The sequence below is a fragment of the Lactuca sativa genome, chromosome 5, assembly GCF_002870075.4.
Source record: "Lactuca sativa cultivar Salinas chromosome 5, Lsat_Salinas_v11, whole genome shotgun sequence".
NCBI classification, from domain to species: domain Eukaryota; kingdom Viridiplantae; phylum Streptophyta; class Magnoliopsida; order Asterales; family Asteraceae; genus Lactuca; species Lactuca sativa.
The window spans coordinates 94,182,610-94,191,888 of NC_056627.2; positions in this window are offsets into that span (position 1 = coordinate 94,182,610).

The following is a 9,279-nucleotide window of genomic DNA, read 5'->3' on the forward strand; positions in this document are numbered from 1 at the left end:
TGTTTAAACATCAAACAATCAACCCAATTACCCATCCCCATTATCTTATTTACTCTTAAGGGTCTACCCTAAGAATCATCAATCCTGAATTTGTCCATTCCAAAGTCCAATGCTTCCAGGGTTTATATGACAGGCACAAAGTCCATAGCTGCCAATGCTCGTTCGTAAAGCACTAATTCCATAGCTGCTAAAGTTCATTCATCGGGTACTAAATCCATAACTACCAGTGTTTATCTAATAGGTACTAAGTACATAGCTACCAACGTTTATCTAACAGGTACTAAGTCCATAGCTACCAACATTTATCCAATATGCACTAAGTCCATAGATGTCGATGTTATTTATTAGGCACTAAGTCTATAGCTGCCAATGTTTACTCATATCATCTTTCATCTCTCATCATTCATCTACCCATGTTTTACCCAACATATTCTGTAACACCGTAAATTTTCAAACCAAATTTTTCATTTTTAAAAGCACATAAAACTCATATATTATATTTCATAAAACCAAAAGTGTCTCAAATGTCAACATAAATCCACAAATAAAGTCAAATCCCATAATCCTCAACATAGCCTCGAACAGGTGTGTACAATCACACCGACGCCTTCCTGCGATTCTGAGAAGTACCTGAAACACATATCACACCACACGGTAAGCACGAAGTTTAGTGAGTTTTCCTAAAATACCACATAAACAAATAATAAGCCTTTCATGGCTATAACTCGGCATGGACCCTCCGGTCTCATGCTTCTCGGTGTGGACCCTCCGGTCACGTGTCTCAATGAGGACCCTTTGGTTTTAATGCTCGGTTTGGACCCCCCAATCCAGTATCTCAGAGAAGACCCTCCGGTCCCACAAATCGTTTTGGACCCTCCGGTCCTATCTCAGTAAACACATAATATATCATATATATCAGACAGACAAAATGCATAATATCATATAACTCAAGTAAGCACATAGGACCCTCCGGTTGCACAAAGATATCACTCATGGTAAGTATAGTGAGAAGACTCACCTCGTAAATAAGCTAAGTAAATGTGTACTCCTCGAACACGAATCACCGAATTTAGCCCCCTCCTAATAACATATGATAATTATCTCTAATTAACACTTTAATCACAATTCTAAATAAATTAAGTTATTTCCTCTCTCGCTAACTCTTGGAATGGGCAAAAGACCATTTTACCCCTTCGTGGTCTCCATAAGACATGATTGACCAAACCCTGAAGTCAAACTCGAGTCAACAACCCATGTTGACCCAACTCGTCGAGTGTATATATGCGACTCATCAAGTCCTCTCGATATTCTCAGAATCTCACAAAATCCAAATTAACTCGTCGAGTTGACCCGTCAGCTCGCCGAGTTACTGAATGATCAGACCCATCAGGACAACCCTAACCGACTCTTTGAGTCAGCTCATTAACTCGGCGATTCCATTCAGTTTGTATTCTCATTCAGAAGTTTTAAGGTAGATCCACCACTCCAAACTCTAGATCTAGTCTCCTAAGGCTTGAATGTCATATAAAGCTTCGATCTTTACGTTCATGCATGGCATATTTGGTCTATAATTCCAACATAACCTCCAACAAGGTTTAGATGCACAAGATTTGGTCTCTTGCTTAATAAAGTTCGGGTCATTGGACTCACAATACCTCCTACATTCAGATTCGAGGCTTCAACCTCAAATCATGCTCAAAGGGCTCAATGACACAAAAAGGATGGGAGAAAACCTAGAAAATCCCTAAACCAAGATCTCATAAGGAAATGATCAGGTTAGCATCTTTTTACCTCCAACTGAAGCAAAACCCTGATGAACCTCTACATCCAAAGCCTCCTCTTGATCCAAGATTTGATGCTCTTCAATTCTCCTTCAAAAGTACACTAATAATCACAAGATTAACTCATCTCTCACTCTCTAGTTCAAGTGGAGGATTAGGGTTTCTCTCAAGGATGTAAAGTGGTTGGTGATGTGGAAATAAGGGCTTAAGGCCCCTTAAATAGGTCACAAACCCGAGAATTTAGGGTTTCCTCACACAGCGCCAACTTGGCGAGTTGGCTCTCTGAGTCATCGAGTTGGTCATTAAACCCACGTGACTAATCCGACCCTACTCGACGAGTCGGGCACACAACTCGTCAAGTTACTCCTTAAATCGCAATATATATATACATATATATATATATATATATATATATATATATATATATATATATACATATATATATATATACATATATATATATATATATATATATATATATATATATATATATATATATATATATATATATATATATATATATATATATATATATATATATATATATATGAAATGTAGTACCTGGGGGTCGGGATGTTACAATTCTCACCCACTAGAATCAGACTTCGCCCTCGAAGTCATGCTCCGGGAATAACTCTGGATACTGCTCGCGTATCTCGGACTCCGGCTCCCAAGTCCACTCGGATCCCTTCCGATGTTGCCAATGGATCTGAACTAGGGGTACCTTTTTGTTCCTCAACACCTTCACCATCCGATCTAAGATCGTTATCGGCCTCTCAATGTAATTCAGGCTCGCATCCACCTGAATGTCCTCTAAAGGAACCACTGTCATCTCATCGGCTACAGACTTCCTCAATTGGGACACGTGGAAGGTGTTATGAATCTAACTCAACTCTGCAGGTAACTCTAACCGATATGACACCTTCCCCACTCGAGCGGTCATCCTGAAGGGACCGATATATTTAGGACCCAACTTCCCCCACTTCCTGAATCGGATCACCCCTTTCCACGAGGAAACCTTCAGGAGGACATAGTCTCTGACCTGAAACTCTAGCTCAGATCATCTCCGGTCTGTATAACTCTTCTAACGAATCTGGGTCATCAGTAACCACTGTCTGAACCGCTGTGAAATCCCCATTTTCACGGCCAGAAAAGACTGATTTTGTTTATGCTTTGTTGAAAATCAGAGTAACATTTTAAATAAAAGTTTTGCGGAATTTGTTCCCAGAAAAACATGATAAATGTGTTATCAAAGCATTTCTGAAGAAATGTATTTTCATTCCTTTTAAAAACTTGGGATGTAATCGTCAATATAGAAACATAAGCATAAACAGAACTTACATTTATTTACACTGGTGATTTACATCTCTTTTAAATCTCTTAGTGTAAAGTAGCTTCGTATCGACACATGTTGTAACAACCCGTTATCCCGGGCATTATAAACCGAGTCTTGTAACCCCTTTTGAATGTAATGGGAATATCATCGATAAATGAATTGTTCAAAAGCTCTGATTTGGAGTACGCTATGTAGTAGATATCGTCTTAAAGGTTCCAAATAAATAAAGAACACTAAAATCTGAGTTATGGCGAAGAAGCTATGACCATTCTAAGATTTCTGTCAAAACCGACAACACCGATCAAACGAAAAACGCAAAGTTTCAATACAATAACATTTAGCCTTAGGTATCTAAATGAAAGTTATAGATAACATTAAACCGTGAGCGTACACAAAAAGATCGTCCAAATCTGACTTCGCATGAGGAAGTTATGATTTTTCAAAGAAATTCCTTAAAAACGATTAGTTATAAAATAAATAATAAAAATAATTTTGGAATTTGCCAACGGAGTCTAAACGAAAGTTGTAGATCGTAGTCTCACCTACGCGTGGATATAAAGACCATCGAAAACGGAGTTCGTATGAAGAAGATATGGATTTTTGAAGTTTATTAAATAAATTAATTATTTATTTAATTCAAAATTCGGATATTATCCGAAGAGGAGTCAGCGTCCTTCTCCGAAGTACGCGCTGCGTACTCCTGTACGCCCCGCGTAACCGAGAGGATTGGCCTCGGATCGTCCACGTCGCCATATCCGAGGAAGCCGACCCGTCCGACCCGTCCGACCCGTCCGACCCGACGTCCCATCCGACCCGACGTCCCATCCGACCCACCTCCCCAGCAACCCGTCCCATCCGACCCGAGAACCCAAGAACCCGTCCCATCCGAACCGAGGCAGTCGAGGCTTCGGTCATGCATGACGTACGCGTACGCAGCGCGTACGAGCGTACGCCCCGCGTACCGAGGCAGACCTGCCTTCCTATAAATAGAATGCGAGGGTTTCCAAAGAAGGGGTTCATTTCTCTTCTCTCTCTCTCAGCATTTCCTCGTTTTCCGTGTCCGTTCAAACCCGAAGCTCTGGTCTTTTTGGCTCAAGTCCCGAAGACCGATTCTACTCCCGAGATTCCCGAGAATCCCAAGAAAAATCAGTTTCCCGAGACGAAACTCTGCTCGGTTTTCCACCTCACAATCTTCAAACTATCAAGTGAGTTCATATCCCCTTTGAACACTCTTTAAATACATTTTAAATGTTTTATACTCTTTTTGGGGAGGAATACAAGTTAACACATGACTAAATTCGTGTGAAACATTAACCTTTTGATATACTTTTCATACTGTTGTTTTAACTATCTTGTGAAGTTATTATGATACAAAACCCCTCACAACACAGCTTTACCCTCTTTGGGATATAATATGTTTATAAATAGAAATATGTTTTATTTATACGTTTACATACAAACACATCATATCAAGGGTAACATTCTTTACTAAGTCATTTCATGCATTCAAAGAACTTATGATTATGCTTTGTCAAACATTGTGAAAGAGGTTAAACTTTGCATACAAACTACTACCTTATTACGGACTTAGTTGAGAATCCATGAGTCGTGTATATCTTCAAACGTTACTTTCTTTATTAGAAAATAATGCAACAAGTCCTGTCTATAACCAGAGTCTCCCGTTCGGAGAACGTGTCAAATGTGTATAGATCTATACGGGAAGTCATGATCCCGCGCCCTGACTGTTAGCTACAGTCCGTCTTTTGGGGTGACAGTTGTCATAACGCTACGACGCCTGAAGAACGTCGCTACAGGCATATTATGTTTAGTATGGTTATAAAACTCATCGGATATACAATTATTATGGTATTATGCTTTTATGAACAAGTAGTCATTAAAACTACTCTTCATTTAATAAGGGTGATTTTCGTATAGCTTTACTATGTAAAACTATGACACGACTTACAAGCACGTCGCTTGCTTGCAATTTTCGGTCTTAAAGACTGCCAGTTATGTCAGGAAAATAAGGGTTTTTCCTGTATACAAACCAAACAACTAATAGGAAAATAAGGGATTTTCTCGGTACAATTAGTTGCAATTTACATCACGAACATTCATATGCATTTCATACTTTTATAGGAAAATAAGGGTTTTTCTGGAAAACATGCAAACACTTTCGAATGGCATACATCTTCTCAAAACACCACTTATGAATTCACCAACTTAAATGTTGACACTTTTTCTTTGAAATAACTTGTATTCACAGGAAACCGCTAGCCAGGTAGCAACTACTTCTGAAGACTAACGCACTGGCGTTAGTAACATATTTTGGATCACCATTTTATATTTGATTTCTTTTGCAAATATGTAACATCTACAATCATGTAAACTTTTCAAACATATTTATATTATGGTGGTGTGTACTTTCCTTTCTATGAACTGTTATGATACTAAATATGACGTCCTCCGCCCCCGAACGATTCCGCCGTTCTGGTTTGGGGGTGTGACAGATTGGTATCAGAGCTTCGTTTATAGTGAATTAAGTATATCAAAACCATTTTTTTTATATACAACTATAAACTCAACTGGGCAAAAACACTCTGAGAAGAGTCATGCTTTTGAAATTAAATCTATTTAGTTTTTGTAAGTAAGCATGCATTCATTTAGTGATAAATAACAGTTCCACATCGTACCATATTAGAAGTATTATTAATGAGTTGTACAGTACAGGTACGCCTTGGGACACGTAATCGGAACTGGGAAGAATATAGCCTGATCAACTATATTTGTCCGAGAGCCGACTAACGTGTGCCGAGGGGTGTCTGCAGTGGACAACAAATTTTAAAAACTTACCAAACCGTTATTAGAATCAAACACAATAATTTAAATACTATAGGAGTATTTGCTATCTAAACTAATTTACATGTCTTGCATGTTCCGACTTTATTCAATTCTTATGACCCTATTTCTCGTACAGTCAAATGGCTGGATTTCACCACCCCAATGACCCCTACTTTCCCAACCAAGGCAACGGAGGATGGATCGAAGATGATCCAGAAGAGGATGAGGAACCCATAGAATTGGGTGATGACTCCGGTACTGACTCAGAACCTGAAGTGATCGATCCACCACCCATTCAACCTCCTGTCCATGTGAGGAACTTCCAAGGACCCACTCCCGTCTGGGGAAGTCACCTACATCATTGGAGCCAACAACAAGGCATACGCCCTCCCTACGGCATGTGTCGGGACTTCTACGATGTCCGCGGTGGCAGTTCGGCTGATCGAGCACTCCCGGTAATGGTGGGTAAGTTAGCCAATCAGTCCTATCAGTCCGGAGTACAAGCAAGCCGACTCCGGGATATCAACGTGGAAGTGCAGGTTCACACTTCCGATATCCGTAGGCTGGACAAGATACAAGATAATGTCCAACTCCAGTCTGAGGCATTTCAGGCACAGATAATTGCAGCCCTGGCCGAGTTAAGGGAGCAACAAGCCGCTTTTGATCGGCGCCTAATGGAATCGAAGCAGTCAGATGCGGAGTCAAGCTCCAAGCGCAACCTACGTCGCAAGTAGTGCCTGCCAGGATTTCAAATTTTGTTATAAATTAGGACTTCGGATAAGAATTTTCTTTTCGTTAAAACTTTCTGTAATCGGAGACCTTTAGAAAGGTCAAAAAGTTTTGTCTAAACTCGGATGTAACACAACTATATGTTTTATATATATAGGGCATACCCCCTTTTTCTGGTTTTAAATATGTGTATTCCGTTCAACTCATAAGTGCATCCATTCAAACGTTATTAATAAATCAAGCTCAAAACCCATTGTTGATCAAACCAAATTCTTAATCTATTTAAGGCAGTTAACTCAATATCATCCAACTCACAACCACCAAAACTCATAATATCTCATTTTTTTCCCTTTTGACAGAGCAATGCCTCCTCGTAGATCAGCACGTACCAACGCAACCCCACCACCACCTCCACCACTAACTTATGATCCGGCAATGGTCCAGGCTGCTATCACAGCAGCAGTAGCAGCAGCCCTCTCTCAAATAAACTCCAATGCCAATGGAGGTACAGGAAGCAGCACGAATCATCCCAATAGTGGCACCGGCCAGGGCCATGTTAGAGAGTGTACTTACAAGGAGTTCTCCAACTCGAAGCCAAAGACTTTTAATGGCAGTGGCGGAGTCATTGCACTAATGCAATGGTTCGAAAAGACCGAAACTGTCTTCGAGATCTGCTCGTGCCAAGAAACAAGCAAGGTTAAGTTCGCTGCTTGCACCTTCATAGATCGAGCCCTCACTTGGTGGAAAAGCCATGTGAACTCAGTGACGCTCACTGTCGCTAACGCCATGAGTTGGGAAGAACTGAAGGTACTACTACTGGAAGAATACTGCCCAAGGGGTGAAGTGCAAAAGCTTGAGCAGGAACTCTGGAATTTGAAAATGGTCGGGTCTGACCTAGTCGCTTACACAGCTAGGTTCAACGATCTCGCTGCTTTGTGCCCTACCATGGTCAACCCAGAATCAAAGAAGGTCGAAAGGTACATTTGGGGGTTGTCACCCCAGATTCAAGGGCATGTCCTAGCCTCCAACCCTATCACCTACAACAGCGCTAAACGCCTGGCGCAACGACTCATCGATCACGGAGCGAAACAGAGTACCATCACAACAGCCGCAAATCCATCTAGGGAGGCTCAGGGACAGAGTAGGCCTTGGAACAAGAGGAGGGGACAAATCCTCCAGGAGAACCCCAAGAAACAACAAGTGATAGCGACCCACGCTATTACTGTACCTACCAACTCTGCCCCCACAAGTTCATACAATGGAAAGCTACCGAAATGTAACCAGTGCAACTTCCACCATCACGGTCTCTGTCATGGCCTTCAATGCACCAGGTGCAATAAGAAGGGTCATACAGCCCGCTATTGCAAGGAGCCAACCCAACAATCCGCCCCCACTGCTAATACCGGAGTAAGCCGCGCTTGCTTTGAGTGCGGGAGCACAGGGCACTACCGCAAGGACTGCCCGAAGGCAAACAACAGGAATACCGGCGGAAGAGGCCGAGTTTTCGCAATGGGACAAGATGAAGCCATTGCGGACCCTACTGTTGTTACGGGTACGTTTTTTCTCGATAACTCGTATGCATGCATTTTGTTTGATAGTGGAGCGGAAAGGAGTTTTGTGAGTCACGACTTTAAAAGCATGCTAAAACCAATACCACAATCATTAAGTGAACCGTTCATAGTAGAAATGGCCAACGGGAAAACTGAAGGCACTAAAGAGATATACTTAAACTGCACCCTAACTCTAAACGATAAACCCTTTCAAATCAACCTCATGCCAGTCTCGATTAAGAGTTTCGATGTCATCATTGGCATGGATTGGCTGAGTTCACATCGTGCGGACATTCTATGTTACGATAAGGCCGTTCGCCTTAATCTGCCAACCGGCGAAACCTTCCTTGTCTTGGGCGACAAACCTAGTACCACTCTTAGAATCATCTCAAGTATCCAAGCTCAGAAGCACTTACGAAAGGAGTGTCACGCATTTCTTGCACATGTTGTAGACGTGAAACGCGAAGTCCGGGACATCAAGGATGTGCCCGACGTATGCGATTTTCCCGATGTATTTCCCGAGGACCTTCCAGGGATACCACCCGTAAGACAAGTCGAATTCAGAATCGATCTGATTCCCGGAGCTACCCCAGTAGCCAAAGCACCCTATCGATTAGCCCCAGCAGAGATGCAGGAGCTATCCAGTCAACTGAATGAACTACTGGGAAAAGGATTCATCAGACCGAGCTTCTCACCTTGGGGAGCACCCGTGTTGTTTGTGAAAAAGAAAGATGGATCGTTCAGAATGTGCATCGACTACAGAGAACTCAACAAACTGACGGTCAAGAATCGTTATCCTCTACCGCGCATAGATGATCTATTCGACCAACTGCAAGGGGCGAACTATTTTTCTAAGATTGATCTGAGATCCGGGTATCACCAGTTACGAGTGCTAGAGGAGGATGTGCCGAAGACCGCCTTCCGAACTCGTTACGGACATTACGAGTTCGTAGTGATGCCAATCGGATTGACCAATGCGCCCGCAGTCTTCATGGATCTGATGAATAGAGTATGCCGACCTTACTTGGATCAGTTCGTCATC